Raw genomic sequence first — 24,922 nt, forward strand, 5'->3', positions numbered from 1 at the left:
ATCTCTTTTAGTAATTTTGTTTTTCCCTCCATAAAATCGATCCTCTACACAACACACCGAACGACAACAAAATGATCTATCAAGCTAAAAAGAATTTGCCCAACATGAAAATATTAATTAATCGGGCTATTCTAGAATGCTTTAAAATACTTTAGAAACAAAAGCACCACTTCTACAAACCTAGGACTGTACAAACATTTCTTGATAACTTCATACAATCATTCATCTCTCATGGACTTGGTGTTGCAGCAAATAAATAAACTATATCAGATTACAATATTATAGATAAGGAACCCATGCCTTTGTACATCAGTAGCTAAAAGGTAACTAATACAATGTAAACATATAATAAGAGATGAGCAAGATACACAATAACTTTAAAATATACAAATTAGGGAGACAAGCAGCTGCTAAACATTATTCATTCTCTGGCACACTAACCTCCTCCACACATTTTTAGTTTTGTGACTTCAAAAGTAGAGGGACTGCAAACAAACAGACTTATCTAAGTTTAGAATAAAAACTAAACAATCCCATTTGTACACAAAATATTGTTGACAATATTAACTGCCCATAATCAACTACTATGGGAACTCTTTAATCGCTTATATCTTCCTAATCGTTTTCCAATCTCATTAAAAAGAAGAAGGAATAATCCACACATATTATCCAAGTGTTAACGTTATAGTATGTATTACAAAAATAAGGGAAAAATCCGGCAAACATTAATAGGACGGAAGGCTTGAGTCAGGCATAAAAATCAATGATAAAAATGTAAAATATAGCAGGCATAACATGAAAGAATCATCCATTGAAAGAACTCTGAAGGATGATTACCAACATGTACCCAAAACCAAGGACCAAAATATCGCCGATATATCCGATATATTGCCGATATATATATCGTTTTTTTGGTACACCGATATCGATATTTCCGACATATATCCACCGAATATTGAACCCTTTTTTTCCGATATATATCAGAATTTCCGATATAAAACTTTATACTACCGATATAATCGATATATACGATATTTACGATATATATCATTTGATTTTTTGACCATTTTTTAATATAAATCCGATATTTCCAATATATTTCCGATATATTTATGATATTTATGATATTTTAAATAGTTTGGACTGGTCACAAAAAAAATAGATATATCCGATATATCCAATATATATCGGTTTTTGGGTACACCGATATATTCACCGATATCGATATTTTGGTCTTTGCCCAAAACTACTCTACTCACGACAGTCGAAAAACAAACACTAAAATAAGAGTGAAGATAACATGTGCACTAAATCACCTGATCAAGTCATGATTTCTCAATCAATTATCCTGCTTGCTTTCATACTTGGCTTAACTACACCATAAAAGCGTTTACTAACGGTTATATCCGTTATTTATATTTTTACTAACGGTTATATCCGTTAGCTCTGGAGGCCACTCTCACTTAGGCCAAATTTAGTAACGGATATAACCGTTACTGATAATAATTTTAGTAACAGTTATATCCGTTACTAAAATTCTTTGTAACAGATAGCCAACTGTGATGGCCCAATTAAATTTGTCATTTCTAACGGATATATCCGTTAGTAATGGATGTGCTATTTACTTAACTATTGTTTGTAACGGAAATATCCGTTAGTAAATTATAACCACTAAAAATTAAAAAAAAAATCTTGAGTCAAATATTTTCCACCCTACAAATCTTGCAAATCTAATTCTTCCACATTTGACTATTCCATCTCACATAAATATCTACACAATGTACAACACAAGCAACAAATGAATAATAAGAATAACCAATAACCAATTAAACTTTATTGAAATAAAACCACCAATCCAAATCTCAATTTACATAGAAAGAAACAAAGCCTCCAATCCAAATCACAATTTATACATTGAAACAAAAACAAAGTCTCACAATGAGTTTCCTACTTCCTTCCTTGATTCATTTCTACCATATATAGATAGTCATATATTGACAAACCTAACAAGCACATGGTTCTCATTGTCAATTACTTGAACATAAATGTTTCCTAGCCATAGCACAGAAGCAAGCATAGCAAATGTACTCTCCTGATCATATTTACAAAGTCGAAGAGTATCTAACGCCTCCTGATCAAATGAAGGAAATAAAAACCATAAGTTGTGTTGTCATTAGCAAAAGAGCTATAAACCTAAGAATAAATATAAGTAGTATTAGTGTACTTTACAAGTATAATGTTTAACTTTGAGTTACCACATAAGCAGATGGAATCATTCAATCAAGTGGCCCAAGTTTTCGTAAGAATATTTTTTTCTTCCTTTAGTTGGAGCTTTTGCCAAATGGACCCATTAACTTGATCCTATAATCTTCACTTTGAAATTGAAGAAAAAGCAACCAAAAAACAGTACTTGTAAACCGACCAAAAATAGTTCATATCCTTCAAAAATAATATTGCTGCCTTGGTCAAGTATGTTGGGGTTCAAGATTTAAAGGGTGGGTAGACCTGAATAACATAGAACATGAGGAATAAACTACCTTTTTAAGATAGAGCCTACAACAATGACCAAATGCGAGATCATGCCATTAACGATATCGACACATCAAGCTTGCTGGCCAAGGGGTACATGTTTAATACATGCATGAGCTCATTATTCTTACTGAAGTGCAAGTGATGCAATTAAAACGAACGTAAGCCCAGTGTATTGTCCACATTGTTGTAATGTTGGTCTAAGACACAAGACAAATAAATAAGATACAATACTGCTACTACTTAAAAAATGGAAAACAATTCAAAGCCATTTGTATGTAAATCTGGATTTAAAACCATAGAATGGTTGCAAGCATTTGTTAACAAACTTAAGTACTCAATAACATAAAATTATATCCACTTCACAAGTTGCATAGTTAAAAGACAGATTTTGGAACCTACCTTAGTTTTGCATTGCATATTACAATTGCAAGGATCAAAAACAGAATTGAGGCAGCATAATGGAACAGGGCTACTTGTTGTGAGCCTAAAAAATAAGGGGAAAAAATGAAACAAAATGACACTTGATTAGTACAAAATGTCAAGGCAAACAAGCAATAAAACTTAGAAGTAGTTACTTGCCTCATATAATCCAACGATAAAAACATAAAAACCATGATGTCTAACCATGATAAAGACATAAAACCATACTTATTATCCAAGCAATAAGAATAATAATAAGAATAAGAATAAGAAAACTTACAGCCATGCGAACCTTCTTAATAAGAGCCATGGGTTTCCTCTTCAAACCTCGCTGAAACATACGATGAGCACGTGCAGTGAAAACCTTAACCAATTAATCAGTACCCATATCCAAAAGCTGGTGCATATCCACTCCTCGGACTGCAAACTTCCTAATTGTTCTCCTATTTGCTGTTGCTCCTCCTACCTCAACCTCTGAAACAAAAATGAGATCTTGTAAACTAGGTTTCAGAAGCTGCAGAGATAAAAGAGAGGGTTGTGTTACTAGGGTTTTAAGTAAGTAGAATGTACACTGAAATCCAAAGATACTTATTTTAAGAGTTTAATGCTCAAAGTATGCATCATTATAGAATGAACTGTAGGTTCATTTCCTATGTCACAATTTCAACTAAAAACGTTTATTCTACCAAGTGCAAACCTTTCATCTTCCGATAAGAAGTCTTGGTGAAGAAGTTTCTTGAGCAATACGTCTTAAAATACCAAAATCAAGACAATCATTAGGGATATGTGAAGAACTTTGGTTCTTAACAAAATAACAAACCTCCAATTAACTTATTAAAAATAAAATGACAAATATATCTAGCAACGTGCCTGTGCTTCACAACGTACTACAACCATCACTCGATCATTGTATTCTTCAATGCTTAGAGGAGGATATAGAAAATGTCTACGAGCAAATAATTGCATAACTGCATAAAAACCATAGGCATAGGCATAACTGCATAACTATCCTCAGTCTTCTTCGTATTTGTAAACTTGTTTGCTAAAACCATAGGCATAAAAGCTTTTAACTGACAGCTGTACAAGCAAGGAACCAAGGAGTATGACCTGTTTTCTTAAATTCTGCATTGTGTGTGTGTGTGTGTGCTGCCATGGCAGGATTGAATATAATTTAAGAGTCAAGTAAAGATCTGTTCATGTAGTTCACCTATTCTGGTGACAACATATTATCGGAGATATTGATAAGTGGATACTTCTCAGTCACTAAAGACTCTGTCTTCTCCTCAACTTCGGCTGACTCACCCTTTGATCTGCGTAGAGATTGTGTTACCCGAACAATAGCAGTCGTTGACCCTTCTGATAGAGAGAGAGAGAGATCTGAAGAAGTGGTAAAGTGGCTTACAGATCTAGAAGAACGCCCTCGTGTTCTTCACCAGTAGTTGATAAGAGCCCAAAACTGTAGTTTTAACCCTGTAACAGTCATACTATTAGACCAATTATGTGAGTAATAATTAAGAGTTAACACTGATTATGTGTTTTTATGCATTTCAGGCTTCAAAGTCCATTATGTGTAGAAATGTGCCACTTTAGCGAGATAAAGGAGCAAAGGTCGGTTACTAAGGAGTTCCATGATTAAAGGCCAAGATTCAAGAAGACCAGCCTTTCTAAAGCCCGGTCAATAGCTGAAAAGTCGACCGGCGGCGTAAAATGACACACAAAGTCGTGAGAACTTCCGAAGGCCGTATCTTTGGACTCAGACCTCGGAATGGGGCTTACCTTATGTCAAAACGACCGGCTCAGAAAGAGATTTTCAATGGTCCAAGCCTTGACCCAATCAGAGGAGCAGAAGTTGATGAAATGTCTGTTGAAGCCAACTGCAGCTGAAGAGGTCTTTTTGGACTGAAAGAATTGGGTTTTGGGCCTGATTTTCTGGCCCAAAACATGGCTCCAAGCCCATGCACGATTTTTGGATCTGAATGTATAAAAACCAAAGCTTTACTCTTTGTTAATGGTAGATAGTTAGGTTAGGAAGCTAATGTTAATGGAGTTTAGGGTTAGAAAAAGATAGTTAGATCTAGATTAGTTAATTACTTAGTTTTCATTCCATTAATTAGTTTCATTCTTTGTTTTAGATTAGTTATTTAAATCATTGAATATCATTCATTAGATAAATAAAATAATTGTTATTCATTCAATCATATCTTGTTCTTATTGTTCTATTAGATAAATAAAGTTAATTAGTTCTCCATAATCTAGTTTCATTTTCATTTATTTATTAGCTTAAATCCTTAGATTTACTTATTTGTCATTATTAGTTTAATTCAATTATTGCATGAGTAGTTTGAATTGAGTTTAAACAAATAAAGTTCAAATCTTTATATTATGTCTTGTTTAGATTCAATTGTTGGGAATGGTAGAATAGAAATTTCACATCAAATCATTACTTTCACCATTGTTCCTTTTTGGGTTTAATTAGTTGAATTTGTTTAAGTCTTGAGGTTTAAGAGTGGAACGAATTCTGGACCCTCTTATATTACTTCTTTATTGAGAGTAGGAATATTGATATAAACACGTATTTACGTAAATTGATTATTTGTGTTTACGCATAGATAGTTAGAATACATAAAATCACTTTTATCAGTAGTGACAGCTACTTCTTCGAGCTTGATATTAGGAGTGATCTGAGCACCAGTGTTGTTGCTGTTTCTTCCTCTTTCTCAATTTATTGCATCAAGAAATGTGTTGCTGGAAGAAGAAATACCACTGCAATTGGCGCCATGTATAAAAGCGATTCATGGAGTTAAGCTTTTCTCTCGTTGAAAGCAATAGAATTGTCTCAGTTTTGTTGTAAAAAAACAAACATCCCAAAGCAGACAAGAAAAACTACTGTGTCTGATAAAAATATAAATCAGTAGAAATACAAGATTCTTTACCCTTCATAATTAAGACAACAAAATCCCTTGAAACACTGACTTAAGCGCCCTTGCAGCAGTAGCACCAACACACATTATAAACCCAAATAGATGGAAACTTGGTTCACCCTGTGTGCAATCACAAGAAACATATATAAGCCACCCAAATTCCATCTACAAACAAACTGGCTGACTTACTCAATGATTCAACAACAAGCTTGTAACAAATGTTTATCTACTACATTGGATGAAACCATATCTAACCAATCAAGATCTATTTTGTGAGCAAACACAATTTAACTCAGTTGACTTTTCACCAAATTGCACCAAACAAAGTAAATCACAATTAAAAGGGAAACAAGCTTACCCCACTGGCAATGACAACTCCGGTAACAATAGGAACAAGAGTAATATAAGTCAACCAAGCCTCCCTCTTAACAGTCATAATATAAGCAAATTAAAAAGCTGTAAAAAACGGAGTAGTTGCCCCAACAGCTTGATTAAATGAAATGGGTAAATATCTCAAAGAAACATTACCACTAACAATAGAAGCACAAAAAATAAGACTAAGTGTTGTGATTTTAAAAAACTGAACACGAGATCGAATGGTTTGCATGGGTACCATTTTCAAAAGCAATAACATAAAATCTGTTGTTCCTGAACTTGCCATCTTTTATTATTTTGGAGACTGCTACTGTGTACCTCTGTTCTTTAGAAAAGATGAGCCTTTCCTCTTCTTCGAGTGATAGATCAGGATGGTAAACATGGTTCGGCCTCATTAAACCTAGGTTTTAGATTCGAGATTGAGAGAAGCTTTTGGCTTTTGGCTTTTGTTTTATTTTCTTTTTTTCTTGGTAAAACATATTAAAAGCTGCGTCAAAAAAATAAATTGGGATATATACTAACGAAAAACTTGATAAGTAACGAATATATTCGTAAGAAAGTTGGTAACAGATATATCCGTTAGAATTGAAAAAAGTGGTCTGTTAGGAATTGACCATTCTGGTGTAGATCCCAAAATGCATAAAAATCTTTGATGGGGCATGCTTGAACTTTGAAGCAGCAATGCATGATCCAACACCATTACAAGTACATTTCCATAACATGCCATTTGTGATGTAAAAAAGCTAAACAAGACATGGAAGGAAGTGAATGTTAATAAGAATTATTATTATTACTGCATCAAAGGATAAAATTGTGTTGGCAACTCACCAAATGATTGTGGGCTAGTGAAAACCTCAAGTGCATTTGATTGGTAGTAGTTGGAACTCATTGTTTACAAATGAAAACATTGATGAGAAAATTGAAAGAGCATGATAGATTTCTCTGGAATTGCTAGTAAAAGTTTTAAGTGAAATTGGAAGGGCTATTCACTAACCAGGTAAAGTTATAAGTAATAAAAACACCTTAATGCCTAGCCATCTCAGTTTTTCTAAGGTGCATATCTGCATCAACGGCCTTTAGTTCTCTCTTTATTATATGATCAACTGTACCAAGTAAAAAAGAAGTGATAAAACCACTTACACAAACAAAACAAAATAGAAAAAGTAAATCAAAGAGTGAAGGAGAGATATAGTATTTAGTTTATAAGAAATGATGAATGTTATAGTGTGTGGTTGGATTAATCCCAACTCTTGCACTAGCACTTACTTCGATGGCGGTTTAGCACAAAAAAAGGGAGGGCAGTAGAACCCTACATATCAGTATTAATAGACATTAGGATATATGACATTGCAAAAAGTTCGTGACAAAAACCACCCATAAATATTATGAAACAAGATATATAAAGTAATAAGATTTCAAAGAGAATGAGAGGATGAATGTGAATAACAAAAAGTAGAAGAGATGAAAAAGACACCAAAAGATATTGATATATGGAGCTTTTTTATTTTCGTGTGATCCTATGGAGCTTTTTTATTTTCGTTGATATATTTCGTTATATTTCAATACTGATATGTTTTATTCCAAATTCAGGTTCGACATTCAACTGCTAGAGAGGAGCTGAAGCTGCTGCCGGAAGACGAACAACTTTGGCGGAACCTACTGGTGGCGCACGACCGCCTAGCCTCCTCAGCACAGTTACATCTCGTTTTTCTCACAATTCGTTCATTTTTGGTGTGTGGTTGTAACTAAGGATCCAAATTTTGTAATAGAGTAGTATAAATCAGTGAACTTTGTTGTAATAGATAGAGATAAAAAAAAGAAAAAAAAATGAGTTTTTGATTGATTATGTGGATGAACATGAGTTGTGCACTTGGCTCAAGTTGTGAAACTTACCAAGAGTTAGAGTTTTCATTACTTTGGGAAGTTCAAGTGTGTGAGGCGAGTCGTGAATCATATGCTTACGCACTTTGAATTAACTTGGTAATCAACACTCTAATTAAGATTAACTCTAGTTTATCTAGCTAATCTAGTTAAGCTAGTATTAGTAGTAGTGTTAGTTTACTTTTATGTTTTGGGCCCTTGAAGGGAAAGTTGTTTAATTATTAAAAACCCAGATTGTGGGCTTTTTAAGTGGACATTTTTTTTGTAACCTAAAACAGGGAACGCTCGAACGGTTGGGCCTAATTCTCAGATCACGTGCCAACCGATGTCACCTTGTCCTGAAGCAGCATGTAAGCACGGTTTGAGAGGTAAATTCTAATCCTCCTTAAAGCCCATGTAAGAGGATACCTTGTATGTTCAAGCATGCTTATGTGATTGTTTAAATTTTAGTTTTTGCATTGCAATTTAAATTCAAGCATAAGGCTGAACCCGAGCCACATAACAACCATTGGGAAGTCATTCCCCAATGTAAATAAATCAGACATTGCTTGATTCTTGAAGTACTAGACTAAACAAACAAATTAAAATCAATCAACAAGAGCCTAAAATAGTCACGCTCCTCTAGAAAAGGACAAAAATATAGCCACGAGGATTTAGAGTAATCAATTACTAGATTCTGGTGGACCAATTACCTTCCTCACTCTCCTCCCCCAGATTCATCGTGAGTGAGATTCTTGGTACCATACCACTTGGTGAAGTGATTGCTGACTCTTCTGAGCCGTGTAGTAGATCCATCCTAGTCTCGCATCTAATTGTTCTTTTGAATAGGGCATAGTATTATAGACCAACAAAGATTTTCAAAACTTTAAACTTGCAGAAACAAATTAAATTTCCATTGCTTAAGCATACACTGCATAGTTTGCGCATGTTAGGATAGTTTTGCTATCTTGCTAAAAGTGCATGATACTACGTTCAAGAACTACAAGGTTTAGCGAGAATAAAACTTACTCATGTAGGAAAGCACGTCGTCCTAGACAATCTCCAATTTCTCGTTCTCTACCTACTAAGATGGCCGACGAAGTAGTGCAAGTTGAAAAACTTCTCTCCAACTTCTACACACCATTGCAAAATGGACCTCCATCTTGTATACGACTCACACCACTCATGAGTGATTTTTGCATTCCACCAAACGTGTTCAATCTTCTACCCATATTTCACGGTTTTGAACACGAGTTATCATATGAACATCTACACCGGATACATGAAGTATGCAATACCTTCCATCATCCGGGAGTCACCGACGATCAAGTGAAGTTACGAGTATTTCTTTTCACTCTAGTTGGTAAGAGTCACGCATGACTTTTTTCTTAGAAGCCTGATTTTTTCGATAAATGGGAAAATGTTGTGTTTTCCTTTATGAAGAAGTACTTTCCGCTGAAGAAAATAGAAGAGATAAGAAGTAAGATACAGTTCTTCAAACAGAGTCCGAGTGAGACATTCTCTGAAGCATGGGATAGATTCTCTGACCTACTCCATTCATGTCCTCACCATAATGGTAATTTTTTGGATAGAGGTGTAACCGAAGCTTTAACCTTTCTTGAAAACCAAGCTGAAAAGAGTACCCATTGGAGCAATATAAACAATTCTAGAACAACCTAACCCAGTACATCTAAGGCTAGTGGTATTTTTGACTTGAAATCCGATCCAGAAATCTAAACTTTAATCGAAACTCTCACAAGAAAGATAGATGCCCTCACAATCAAACCAAAAGACCAAACTCGTCATCCTGTCATGAACATAAATACCTCACCATGCAATTTTTGTCTAATCTTAAATCATATAGATGCCACCTGTCCCTTGATCACAAACCTATCATCATTTCACCTAGAAGAAGTATGTGCTTTCAATGTACCAAATACAACATGGAGACAACATCCAAACCTCGCATGGACTAATAATCTACAAACCTAACCATCTCCAAGTTTCAATAAACCACCAAATACATTCAAACAAGGACAAGGTACCTATAACAATCAGAACAGAGCATTGGTTCCATCCCATTTTAACTAGAGCTACCAAAACCCACCTATCAACAACCAAAGAGACCTAGTTCTAGCTACACCATCAACTATTGTCCAAATAGATAAGCCCAGTGAAATAATGCTATCTGTCATGTAACAACAAACCTAAATTCTAGCATCCATACAACAATCTCTGAACTTGTTAGCCCAAGACAAAACCCAAAAAGGTGTGTTCCCAGGATAAACTATTCCAAACCCTAAACCAACAAACACAGCCTTTGTAGCAACAAGTGATGTGAACGAAGTTGGAACGCTAAAAATTCTTTCATGATCATCCCATCTACAAGAATTAAATCCTCTTTTCCATGATGTATTCCTTCCCTATTCCATTCCACTTTTTTCTTTAAAGGGAATACATCAATAAGGTAACTGGACCCTCCTTTTGGAGTGTGTGGTTGTAAGTGCCGGAGCCTTAGTCCACATATATCTTATATATTCTTTGTAAAACACTTTTTACTTGTCGTTTGAGTAAGTGTGAACCTGTGTAGCGAGTATACAAATTTTCTTTTCTTTATTTTATATTTCTTTTTCAAAACAATTATTTTTTCTCTATTCTATTAATGCTAGATTCTAGATACGTTAATATTCATGTGATTTTTCAAAAACAAAATGGGAAATGGATTCTACACAAACCAACCCCTAGAACAATGCAATCTAGGGGCGGTTTGAGATCAATTTTGCTTATTAAAGGTTGCCTATATCACCGTGCTATTCGCACGGGTTAGGACATTCCATGTTTTGCGCAGTAAATCCCCCAACTCAAGTAGCTGAAGCTCTATCAGTCTAGATTTGGGTTCGCCCCAAAACCGAGATGAAAGTTTCCTGAGATTACCTGTTGTGGTTTGTTTTAAAAAATTAGCGGTTAGAATCACAACTTTTGAGGATGAGTATCTCAAAACATCTCACCATAAAAATAAAAATTATACGCCCTGGAGTAACCAAAATGATACTAGATTCACGTATAATTTTATCTTCTTGTCAAAACCTCTATATGGTTAGAGATATCTTTTGCTTGAGAAAATTAACTAGAAAAAAAAAAGAAAGAAAAAAGACGAGACGTCTCCAAACGAGAATTAAACAAATAGAGTAACCCATAGTGATACTATTCTCTAATTAATTCTATCTTTTGCCTCCACCTCTCTATTTGTCTCGAGAATCTAATGTTAAAAGACTCTATAAATTTTCAAAAAAAGTCTTCCTTTCTTCTAAAAATCTTTCCCCTTCTCTAAATCTTTCTTTCTAAAAAACTTTCAAATTTTTTCCAAAATGTGTTCCGCTATGTACAAAAACCCACCACCTAGCAAGACAAGATGGATCAGTTTTAATGATCGTGTGTAAGCACTTCCTAGAGAACTGAAGCTGAAGATATGAATACATATGCCAAAAACCATTCTTGGTTTGGGTAATAGTTCATATGCACGTAAGACGTGAGGTCTGAGAGAAGGCTGGTGCTCGAACTATCAAACACCAACTTGTCCTAGTTTTCATGTGAAAATTTAGTTTTCAAGGTTTTCATGTGCCAGCCGCCTACGCACCGAGCACAGCTGAAGAGAGTAATCCAGCCATCTGGTTGGGATTGTGATAAGAGCCCAAAATTGTAGTTTTAACCCCTTAACAATATTACTTTTAGAACAATTATGTGATTAATAAGTAAGAGTTAGTACTGTTATCATGTTCTTATGTATTTCAGGCATTAGAGTCGAATATGTGTAGAGATGCGTCCCTTTTGCGAGATAAAGAAGCAAATGTTGGTTGCTAAGAAGTTCTATGATTAAAAGCCAAGATTCAAGGAGAAAAAAGCCTTTTTAAAGCCCGGTTAAAGCTGAAAAGTCAAAGTCACGTGGGCAGAAATAGCGCATAAAAGTCAGCTGAACTTTCGAAGGCTGTATCGTTGGACTCAAACCTCGGAATTGGGCCTACCTTACGTCAAAACGACTAGCTTGGAAAGAGCTTTCTAATGGTTAAAGTCTTGACCCAATCAGACAAGCAAAAGTGGATGAAAAGGCTATTGAAGTCATTTCCAACTGAAAACCCCTTTGTAGACTGAAGTAATGAGGTTTTGGGCTCGATTTTTCGGCCCAAAACATGGCTCCTCAGCCCATGCATGAATTTGTGGATCTTGTCTCCTCTAACTTATTAGTAAATTAGTTAGAACAGTAATTTTAGTTTTTGGAATCCATTACTTAGTTCATTTCATTTAGTTTGTCTTAAATTGATAATTAGTTATTCATAATCTTAGTTTTAAATATTGTTCATTTAATTCATTTTGAATATTAGACTATTATTAAATTAGATTAATAAAGTTAATTACTTATTTAATAATGACTTGTTTTGATTGTTCTTGTGTTGGAAATGATAGTCCAATGAATCAAAGCTAAACTCCCATTAAAGGGAGGTTAATGAAGCTTTGAGAGGACTTGATTTGTTTAGCATAGATTTGTTGATTAAGGTTTAAAGTTTAGATTTTTCTTGACTTAGAGATAAGAAGAGAAAAATCTAAACTAGAAGATTATGAGTTTGGAAAACAAATCTTCCTCTCATGCTAATTTGATTATGACTAGAGATGGTATAATTGAATTAGGGATCATAAGAGTCCAAGGTTTATATTTAACCTTTTAGTGAGAATATAAAGATTAGGGTTTCTTAACAATCTATTCCAACACTTCTAGGAATTGAAAAGTAGATTTAATTCTCTCTCTAACATTCTCTATCTTTGATTCACATCATTATATTGTTAGTTAATTTAGTATAAATTTGTAGTATCATCATAATAGGTAATTTTTTATTCAAATCATTACTCTCATCATTGTTTCTTTTGTTTGATTAGTTGAATTCTATTTATGTCTTGATGGTTTATGAGTGGAACGAATCTGGACTCTCTATATTGTATGACAAATTAAGAGTAGGAATATTGATCTAAGCACTCATTTAGTTAATTGATTATTTGTGTTTATGCATAGATAATTAGTTTACATAAAATTTGCTATTATCAAATGGTGCCGCTGCCATCTTAAACTCTTTCAGGACAAGAATTTAATTGCTTGAATCGAAGGGGCAATCCCCCATTCTCAACCCACCCACCTTTTTAATTTTTCATTCTTATTTCTTGTATTTTCGGTACTGTTCACTATTTTAGGCATAGGGGCTACGGATTCACAGAGGAAAACATTGCAGTAAAGGTATTTTTAAATTTTGAAAAATTCTAAAAATTTACAGGCGTAATCCTTAAGGTGTTATTGATTTACTTTAATTGTTTCAGATTTTTCCTAGTTGTTTTACCTAGTGAACTAATACAATCTTTACAGTGATGAATTTCAGTTTTCAAACCGTAAGTTCTTGAAAAACAGACGAGTAAGGTTACTTAGGCAGTTCCAAAAATTTTAAAGTTTTTATAGCAGTATCTATCATAAGTCAAGACTTTGTAGTAAAAATTTGACGATTTTTTGATTTGTTTTGACCACCAAACTAGTGGATTGTTTTTAGTGTGTTTCTGCAGTTTTGCAAACACTTACTTTCTGGAACACCAGCCGATAAGGAGGGTTTGTAGAACTCCAATTGCTCTAAACATTTTACAAGAACACGTAGGATCTGTTAGGAGTCTCCAGTAAAATTTTGGGGCTTTGTTTTGATTGGTTAACCATTCGGTTGTTTGTATTGTGTTCGAAAACTGTAGAAGGACTTTCATAGCTTCGATTGATCTGAAATTTTACTAGCTACTTGATAGACGTCTTAGCAAACTACTATAAAAATTTCAAATTTTTTGGAGCACGCTAAACATATTGGACATTGCCAAAGCCAAGAGAGCGACCTGTGCCCGTGTCAGGCAAATTCTAAACGCCCCCCGCGCTCAACTCACTGGACATCGCTTCAGGCATGAGTGCGACTTGTGCCCGTGTTAGGAAAATTCTGAGCGCCCCCCACGCTCAACTCGCTGGACATCGCCTTAGGCATGAGCGCGACCTGCGCCTTTTACAAGCAATTTTGAGCGCACCCAGCGCCCTCTTCTGAACAACCCGATCTTCACAGGTTAGTTCAAACTTTCATTTCTTCAAATTATTCAGTGTTTATAACTTGTTAAATACACTAAGCTCGTGTATACAAGACGCTATTCATAAGCGAAGCAAAGAGGCATTCAGGTACTCCTTCTTCCACTCCTCGTTTCTTCTGTTAGAGGAGTTTAATTCTAGTATAATCAAGCTTCTTTTTTGTAAATGTTAACGCACATGCCTATCTAGAAATTTATAGTTAGAGTTTCGTTTGCATATTAATTGTCCTATAATATTTTTTTAAAAACCAATATGGCATATCAATATGTAGACAAACAATCATGTGGTTATTATGCAAACCCTTCACCATGTTCATGCTGTGGTAGTCCTTACCATTGGGCTTCTCAGTGCCCATCATACTAAGAGTTTGGACCTATTATAGGATATAATAATAATTATGACCCTCAATTTTCAAATCTTCATAGTAACCAATACAATCAAGAGTTTTCTAGTCAACCTAACCCATCACAATACGAGATCAACCAGAGTCACTTAAACGCCAATAACTATGACTATCAAACACCATACCAACCAGAACCACACCACCAAGCTTCCCCTCCACTAACGACATTTGACAAAATAATGGCCCAAAACAAAATAATACTTCAGAACCTAGAACGGACAAGATTGATGCTAACCTCACCTACACCAGAACCTTCCACTATGCTAGAAATCACCCACCCATCTAGTTTGCCACCCTTCCTAAACCACATTTCCCAACAAATGACTGACTCACAACTAACATTTAGGGAACAAATAGGCAACAATGAAAAATCGTTTAGAGACCAAAATGCCAAAACCCAAACTATGCTTTAGAATCTAGCACAAATGATTTCCATGATCCCCTCACCTAACAAAGAACTTTCAACCTTGCCAGAGATCGACATACAAGTAGAACAACCTATTCCCATAACCAAACCATTCGACCTAGTTAAGACCTACCTTGAATTTCATAAACCATTACCTTCCCATGACCTTCCTATTAACCATTATATTAACTCCACACACTACCTAGATGAGGAAATTTTTGAAGACGACTCTGTAGGACTTGTTTCGGATGACCATGATGCCATTGAGGAAACTTATATTGTTTTAGAGGATGAGGGTGTGGAAATAGAAATCAACAATTCTAACCTAAGGCATGAACAAGGTAATGTGCAAGAATTAAAGGAAGTAACTTCTTTATCGCAATGTGAATCTCAATTTAATTTGGCAGCTGAGGAAATAACAATGGAAGAAATAGATGAAATTCTTAAGGATAAAGCCACGAACCACAATTTTATAGATTCAGCTAAGCTAGATGAAAAATTCTATGATTTCTTAAGAATGTGTGAGGATCCCACCCCAACCAACCACCATCCACCTGAATTACAACCTCCTAAAATTCAACCATCTATCATAACTAAGCCATCTATTCCTCCACCATTTCAAAGGAACCAAGAATTTGCACTTGAGCCAATTGCCTCAGAGACCCTCTATAATTTTTTCAACACTCACGGTGAAGAGTGTTTGCCTAGCACACAATCCCATGAGTACACCATTCCCGTAGTTGAGAGCCAAGCTTTGACCGAGTGTAGTGAGAAACCTAGTTTGTCTTATTTTTTCTCATTTGAGCCTCATGAAAGATATCAGGATCCATACTTCATTCCTTTCTCACTTAAAGTATCACTAATTCATCTGTTGGGTCATTCTAACTTTTTAACACAGCTACAACATGATGGTTTGCATATGTTCTTTGATGTGTTGCATAAGTTTTCTTTTATTCTTCTACATGATTGCTTCCAATTATACAACTTCATTCCATTTGAGGGTGCATTTAGTATCATATTTTTATGGCTAGACCCCCATCTCTTTCGACTATTAGTTTATAGTTGACTACGCATCATCTATTTTGTGCCACCCCAGTTTCTTGCTTGTTTGGGGGTGTACACAGTCTAGGGGAATCTGACTTAAAACTGACCCCACATTAAGTCTAGGAGAATCTGACTTTAAAAGACCCATATAATTTTTTGTAAAATACCACCATAATGGAGTATAGGCCACAAAAATTTTCAAACTTCAAAAAGAGTTTTCAAATTTTGTTTGGAGGTGGAGTATTTTGGTATTTCATTTCAAATATTTTTGCCACCCTTTGCCTATCATGTTTACTCTAGTAGAATTTGTGTTAGTTAGTACGTAACAATTTTATTGTGCTTCATGTTATCATATTATCTTTATAATATTTTTGTTACAGGTACTGCCAATTTTTACCACATTTCTATGGTAAATTCTTTCCTTATCTTTTTACACTTTGAGGACAAAGCGTTCGATTGTTTGGGGGTGGGATAGAAACATTTGCAAAAATTAGGCACTTTTAGGATGTAAATTATGCACTTTTATTTATAAAATGTTAAAAATCATAAAAATTAGTTAGTTACATAATTTAATTGTGCTATTGAATTGTTTCATGAACCCCCTTCTCCCAAATTGTTTGGGTGTGGTATAGAAACACGATGTAAATGTTTAAGCACATATTAGGTTGTATATTACGTATTATTTGTCTTATAAAAATTAAAAAATAAAAAAAAGTAATAAAAAGTATTTATTCTATGTACTTAGGAATTTAGAAATTTCTCCACGATGATATTAATCTAGAAATTTTACGTTAGCTTTTGCATTAGAATAGTTTTTAGAAACTTAGGTTAATATGTAGGTAATAATCATTGCATCTTTCTATAAATATATATTGCATGAGTATCTATGTTTGTATTGGCAGTAAGTTTTTGAAATCTAGGCTAGTATACTTATTCTACAAATCCTGTGATAATATAGCCTAAAGCCTTATATGAGTGAAATATTTGAGAAATGACACAAGAGAGAAGTAAATTCAAGATAGAAAAATTATACGTCCACTTGCTTAATCACTATACCATATCCTAAGCGAGAATTTAGGCCTTATTTGGATCGATATAGCCAGAAATTCAAACCTATATGAAATTATTTCTGCTAGTCGCCCCTCTGAGCATTTCTTTAGCATTTCATAAACCGCAAATTCTTTACCCTTTTATACAAAACAAATAAAAATAAAAATTAGTCTACCCATCTTTGAATGAGTCTGAAAATAGAGATGAAGAATAGAAAAGAGAAAGACCTTCGAAATCAAGAATTTGTTAGTTGCTTCAAATAAGAAAAGAAAGTTTCCATCCAAAGAAAAGAAAAATAAAAGAAAAAAAAGTTAGAACTCCAAAAACAGAATCAAAGGAGTCAAAAGCCAAAAGAAAAAAAAAATGGCTAAGGATGGAAACAAAGTGTAGAAGCAAAGTAAAGAACAAGGTTTTATCTAGTTACATAACATGAAGACTCTATTATCTCAGACTGGTTCTTTTTGAATATCCATTTCCTTCATTCTTAAACCATCACCTAATCCCCGCAACACCTAATAAAGACCTCTAGCTTAATTAGGAATAGGTTGGTGTGATAGTAAGTGGTAGATGTGTTTGATCGACCTCGACTTCCTTGGATTATCATTGAGATTGTGAGGAAACGTGTGCCAACTGCACACTGGAGTTAGCAAACTTGAGTGGAAAAAATCAGAGTGTTATGTGTTTTGACACATTCCTTGTGAGAACCTACTTAGGCACGCTACCCAAAAGTTTCAGAAACGGACCTGTAATTGCATTTGATATCATAGTTCATTATATAGTTGTTTATCTTAAGATGATTTGATTATTATTCATATATTAGCTTAGGTTTCGACTTGATTATTTTGTATTCATTGCTATTGAGATGTATAGATATTTGAGAATAAATAAAGAAACAACAGTTTTATTTCTTAGTCGTTGTAGTATAGATGAAGTTTGTGAGTACCTTCACTGGAAAACTCTCACGAGGCTATAACTCATCCACTAGGGAATTCCTAGTGGTTTAAGGCCTTGTTGTATATGGTCAATGCAATCACACTTGGCGAAATGAGATTAGTTAGAACTCCATTTTTGGTCACTTATTCTAATTTATTATATTTGCTTGAGGACAAGCAAAATACTGTTTGGGGATGGTTTGATAAGAGCCCAAAACTCTAGTTTTAACCCCTTAACAATATTACTTTTAGACCAATTGTGTGATTAATAAGTAAGAGTTAGTACTACTATCGTATTCTTATGTATTTCAGGCATTGGAGTCGAATACGTGTAGAAATGCGTCCCTTTTGCGAGATAAAGAAGCAAAGGTTGGTTGCTAAGAAGTTCTATGATTAAAGGCCAAGAATCAAGGAGATAAAGCCTTTTTAAAGCCCGGTCAAAGCTGAAAAGTCAAAGTCAACACGGGCAGAAATAATGCATAAAAGTCAGTTGAACTTCCGAAGGCCTTATTTTTGGACTCAGACCTTGGAATTGGGCCTACCTTACGTCAAAATGACGGACTCGGAAAAAGCTTTCTAAAGGTTCAAACCATAACCCAATTAGAGGAGCAAAAGTGGATGAAAAGTTTGTTGAAGTCATTTCTAATTGAAAACCCCTTTGTGGACTGAAGTAATGAGGTTTTGGGCTCGATTTTCTGGCCCAAAACATGGCTCCTCAACCCATGCACGAATTTGTGGATCTTGTCTCCTCTATTTAAAGAGAGAAAGACTTAGCTTTTAAGATACTTAGTTTTTAGTTAGTGAGAATGGAATAATTAGTTTTTTTTTACTTAGCTTTACTTAGGCTATATCTAAATAGTTAGTTTTATCTAGTTATTTTTCATAGATTCAGTTTGTAGAACCAATAATTTATTGTTTATCTAGTGAATTATCAATAAATTAGTTAGAACAGTAATTTTAGTTTTTGGAATCCATTACTTAGTTCATTTCATTTAGTTTGTCTTAAATTGATAATTAGTTATTCATAATCTTAGTTTTAAATATTGTTCATTTAATTCATTTTGAATATTATACTATTGTTAAATTAGATCAATAAAATTAATTACTTATTTAATAATGACTTGTTTTGATTGTTCTTGTGTTGGAAATGATAGTCCAATGAATCAAAGCTAAACTCCCAATAGAGGGAGGTTAATGAAGCTTTGAGAGGACTTGATTTGTTTAGCATAGATTTGTTGATTAAGGTTTAAAGTTTGGATTTTTCTTGACTTAGAGATAAGAAAAGAAAAATCTAAACTAGAGGATTATGAGTTTTGCCATGAGAATGGAAAACAAACATTCCTTTCATGCTAATTTGATTATGACTAGAGATGGTATCATTAAATTAGGGATCATAAAAGTCTAAGATTTATATTTAACCTTTTAATGAGAATATAAATATTAGGGTTTCTTAACAATCTATTCTAACACTTCTAGGAATTGAACAGTAGATTTAATTTTCTCTCTAACATTCTCTATTTTGGATTCACATAATTATATTTTTAGTTAATTTAGTATAAATTCATAGTATCATCATAATAGTTAATTTCTTATTCAAATCATTACTCTCATCATTGTTCCTTTTGTTTGATTAGTTGAATTTTATTATGTCCTGATGGTTTATGAGTGGAACGAATCCTGACTCTCTATATTGTATGACGAATTGAGAGTAGGAATATTGATATTAGCACTTATTTAGTTAATTGATTATTTGTGTTTACGCATAGATAGTTAGTTTACGAAAATTTGTCTTTATTAGATTGACTCAAGTATTCAAAAACTTCTAAGTCTTGGGAATCTGACTTAAAATGACCCACCTTTTAAATTGTCAATCCAAAATTATTCAAAACCCAAAAAAATTAATTAAATTTTTTCCTTATTTTTTCTGTATATATTTCCCCTTAGTTCTTTTTCATTCTTTTATTTATCTGTCTTTCATCCATCATTGGATGTAAGTGTACCCTATACCCTTATGTAGAATTTTTTATGCTAATCATTTTGGTACCTCACGGGTTAAGAACGAGCGAGTAACGAAGCGTGGATTGGCTTTTGAAGTTGGTAAGACATTAAGGAAATGATCGGAATTACTTGATTTCATTTGGGCTTGGGCCAAAATTTTGAATTAACTTAAAATGGCGCGTGCAAGGCATGTGCCATTGAAACTATTTATAATTTGCGACCGGCCGACTGATATCATTGTCCTTAAACTTCCCAAACCCTAGCCGCCCCAACGTAGCTCGCGCCTGCCCCTTAGACACTCGCGACCGCCCATTCACCTATACACACCACCACTCCAAACTTTCACAGTAAGCTCAAAACTTTCGCAGTAAGCTCCATTTTCAACCCCCATTCAACCCCAATTTCATCAATCCCTACTCTAAATGGCTCGAGTTCTAAAAATCATGCCAGAGCAAAATTTTCAATCCCTCTTCAATTCCTATATGTTTGAAGTGCACTTCAAGGCTGAGATTAGAAGAAGAGGATAGCAACCTTTGGTTTTGTTGGAAGGTGAAAGTTATTCTCCCTCTCTCACTATTTCATTTTATAACCACATGCAACGAGGGGAGGATGACCACATCATGATTGTCAGGGATGGCCACACGTTTGAGCTCACTAAGGAGGTGGTGAGTGAGGTTATGGGAATTCCTTTGAAGGTCTATACTAGATGGAATAGTCTCCAAACAATAAGACCATCGATGTTATGATGGTAGAAACACTTCTCAAGGGTAGAAAAAATGTCACACTGCGCATTTCAGAACTCGCTGCGAAGGAATCATTTGGCAGTATCTCAATATACAGCCTTCAACTTGATAGGCTCAGCCAAGCTTTCTAATATCGGTAAGGGGATGCTCCACATCCTGTGGATTCTTCAAGAGCAGAAGAACAGCTTCTGCATTGCCACCTTTGTTTGAGAGCAACTTTGCAAACCCAGGAGGTCCACCGCCCCTCTACTAGTGCTGGTCACTAGGATCATGCAGCACTGGGGGTTAGATGCTACAAAAGCTTTAGTGATGGTAAGAGATGCTACTAGAGGTCTTATCTATGCCCACTATAACCAAAAACTCTAGCATCCACCTGCCACCAGAGCCACCAAGCAAGCACGCCCTATCGAGCCTGTGGACTACTCCGCTAAAGGTGACACTCGACAGTTCACTCAGCTCATGGATGGAATTCATTTATTCCATGAGGGCCAGAGGATTCTGCACCAGCACATCCACCACCTTAGGCAAGGTCAGCAAGTTATTAGAACGGCTCAGCAGAACCTCAGAGAGGAGCAGTAGTCTTTCCAACACAGTGTCATAAAAACACTACAAAGCATTAGAGTTGCACTCCCGCATAGCGATAGATACCCTAGAACCCGATGTTAGTAGGGAGAAGGATCTTCTCGACATCGTGACGAGTCACGCACGAATTCTGACTAGGCAGTTCCCTAGTGTCCGTATATATAGTTTGTAATTTATGTTTTATTTTCAGTTTGTTTTCTTTCAGCACTTATGTATAATTATAAAATCGTCTGCTTGCTTTATTTGTTTCTCTTGTGGAATTTGGTATATGAGTAGAATGTAATTATCCCAAAAAGTTCATAGTAGAATAATTATTCCTACTACAATAAACCATGTATTTAACGTTCTATATCAAACAACCCACGTCCCAAACTTATTTGGGGGTGTCATATTTTCATCATGAAGAGCAGAATACAGGTGTATTATCATTTTTGTGCATGTTTCTATGGTAATCTCTTTTCTTATCTCTTCATGCTTTGAGGACAAAGCATATTTCTATTTGGGGGTGATATAGTAACATTTTGGAAAAACTAAGCATTTTCTATAGTAGTATATTTCTTCCTTTCTATTTTTTTTTTAAAAAAGACCAAAAATATATTTTCTATTTAGTATTAAAAGTCTTGTTTCCTTTTTCAATGATGAATAAAAAGCTTAGAAGTGTCATTATAGCAATATAGTAAGGATTCGTTCTTCAAACTTAGACTAATATACGTACAATAGTTTCTGCATCTTTTCATGAATGACATGCATAAACATTTGATTGTATATAGCAGTGAGTTTCTAAGACCAAGGTTAGAACAATTAAGTTCCATATCTTGTGAGAATCTGGCCAAAAGGTCACTACTATAGAAATGATCATTAACCACTATTATATACAGTGGCAAAAACCTTTTAACCAATGTTTTGAAACCGTGGTAATAGCCACCATGACAAATACGTCTAACAAAACCGTGGTATTAAGTAGCTGTTATTTACCACGGTTATAGGAAAACTGTGGTATATGATCTCCAAAACCGTGGTTAATAGTCTTTGCGATTTGCTATATTTGATACTAATTGTGGGAAATACTAATAATAATGACCACAGTTTGATGCAAACCGTGGTTTATTTTTTTTTTTCCAAAAAAAAACCCTCCCTGACTTTTTATTTTATCATATTCAACCTGCCCATTTTCACCATATCCACACTGAATTAAAAAAAAACATTGCTTATGTCGTGTAACAAACATAAGAAACAAATTTAGACATCCAATACGTGAGAATGAATTCCTAAAAGAATTTGGTAACTTTTTCGTGTCAATAAAGAAAAAAAAACATTCAATTCTACTTGTTTCGTCTATAAAACATCAAAAGAGAAATATACTTGTTCCACCTATACATCAAAAGGGTTTTACAACACTAATATGCAAATGTTGAGATCAATACCCAAACCTTAACTGGAAAGGGTCCAAACCTAGCGAAGACACCATGCCCAACTTAATCATTTCATTATGCTGGATGAACTTCAGAATTTCAAGTTGAACAACATCAAGTTCATCTTGTGTTGGCATCATCTCTGAGTGATAATTTTGTCATCTGCACGATTAATGATCAAGAGGTAATAACTTAAGAATGAAGATTGCTATAAGAAAAATAGAATGCTAAAGTGTATGATATGACAACTTATAACTTATTAAAAAAAATTTATCTAAACAAGCTTCCATAACTAATAAGCACTAAGTATATGGGTGTGCCCACCTCCTGCTAATATCATATATGCACATTCACTCCGCCTTATTACTCCAAAGTAAGCGGTCAAGTATCCATGAAAACTTATCTACTACACACACCTGCATGACAACCTTTTAATGTTAACCAAAATTATACAATAAGGTGAATCATGTAGCAACTTAAGAAAAATGAACCTACTTACAGATTCATATGCATCCCAAAATAAGACAATACAATTAAATCGACTTAATGAATTAAATCATAAATGAAATTCACTATTTAACACAAGAACTTAAATAGAGCAAAAAAAAATCTAAACCCTTGTCTACTTTTATTAGAACTGATAAGTATCATATCATAGCTAGAAGAAAAAACATGACAATTGTACTTTCAAGCTCATAGAAAGGTACCCAAATGCACTTAAAGAATATCGAGATTATTACACAATGTCCACTGCAAAAGAAAAATAAATAAAGAAGGTGATCAAGTTCATTGCTATAACCTCTAAACTTTTTTTTTTAATATTTAATAAAAAATAAAAAAAGTTCACTGCTACCCTAAATTATATTTAATATTTAGTGCTAGCTAGGGTGTCGTGGAAGATCATGCATAGGTAGTAAAATATCTATCTATCTATATATAGACGTGAAAAATGACAATAGAACATGTGTAGTATAAAAATGTCAGCTAAAGGCTAGTGAAGGCTAAAGGATTTGTAAATTTGACGACATCAAGACAACTCACAAATTTGTCATAAAGAATTCTAAAGGGAGAAAAAAAACATTCATAATAAATAAAGTTAAACACCTAATATTTACAAATTAGATAACAACAAAAATGAAAGTTTGTAGTTGTCTTGGCAGAGTGGTAGACCAAAGTAAACCATGGATGTATAAGAGTTTAAAATTAGATCCTCGTATGCCAAAGGCAATGAGGTCTGGTCGTATAAAAAAAAAATAATCGTAATTAGTAGAAATAACTACTAGTATAAATAAGCTAAACCAATGAATGAGTTTTCTTTTAGTCCGTTGGAAATGGAAACATTTCAGTTAGTAGCTACACAATGTTTCTTGTTATGATTGCTTGAAATATAAAACAATATCATTAGTAAAAAAATCATCTTACAACAATGAAGAAAACATAGAACAATACCATTTGAGTTGATTATTATCATTTCAATATATATGAGTATATAAAATAAGATAATCATAACACATCTGACAAATAATGTAATCAATAATAACTTCAAAAAAATAAAATTGTAATTAGAAGTATTTGAAGAAGAAATAAGCTTATTAGCCAATGATTGAGTCCATCCGTCGGGCATTAAATATATAAGGTAATAGCTAAACAATGTTTCTAACTATGGTAACTACATTCAGAAGCAGAATAATATCACATTTGGGATTTTGTTCCTTGCATGAAGTCATAGCAAAACCAATTGTTAACCACTTATACGAGAGTACTTCACCTGACTACTGTCGTATACATGAGTTTGTAACTGCCCCCCATTTGTTGACAAGATGTTTCAAGATCTGCCACCACCACCTTCCAACTGGTCGCATAATAACCATGTGTATGTAAGATTGAACAAGGCATGACTTACGTTTAATAACTAAAATGGCATAATTAAAACTCACAATACCTTAGAAGTATATCTTGATTGAATAGCTCTAGAATAAGGAGTTGGATGGAAACTTTGAACCCAACTCTACCTCTATCTGTTAGTGTTGAATAAGAATTACTTTGTTGAATTGTAGCATTAGGCAAACATAATGGCGACTTCGGGGTAAGTTCTG

General features: G+C 34.2%; 1 long non-coding RNA gene across 1 annotated transcript; it reads right to left on the bottom strand.

Moving 5' to 3' along the window:
* Positions 1-1,819: 1,819 nt before the first annotated feature.
* LOC147505856 (uncharacterized) lies at positions 1,820-3,361 on the bottom strand. Its single transcript, XR_015220692.1, has 3 exons — positions 3,233-3,361; positions 2,932-3,016; positions 1,820-2,131 (listed from the first exon to the last, which is right to left on the bottom strand). It is a non-coding gene; the product is annotated as an uncharacterized LOC147505856 (long non-coding RNA).
* Between the last annotated feature and the right edge of the window lie 21,561 nt (positions 3,362-24,922).

This window comes from Coptis chinensis, chromosome 4 (assembly GCF_015680905.1).
Source record: "Coptis chinensis isolate HL-2020 chromosome 4, ASM1568090v1, whole genome shotgun sequence".
In the NCBI taxonomy this organism is placed as follows: Eukaryota; Viridiplantae; Streptophyta; class Magnoliopsida; order Ranunculales; family Ranunculaceae; genus Coptis; species Coptis chinensis.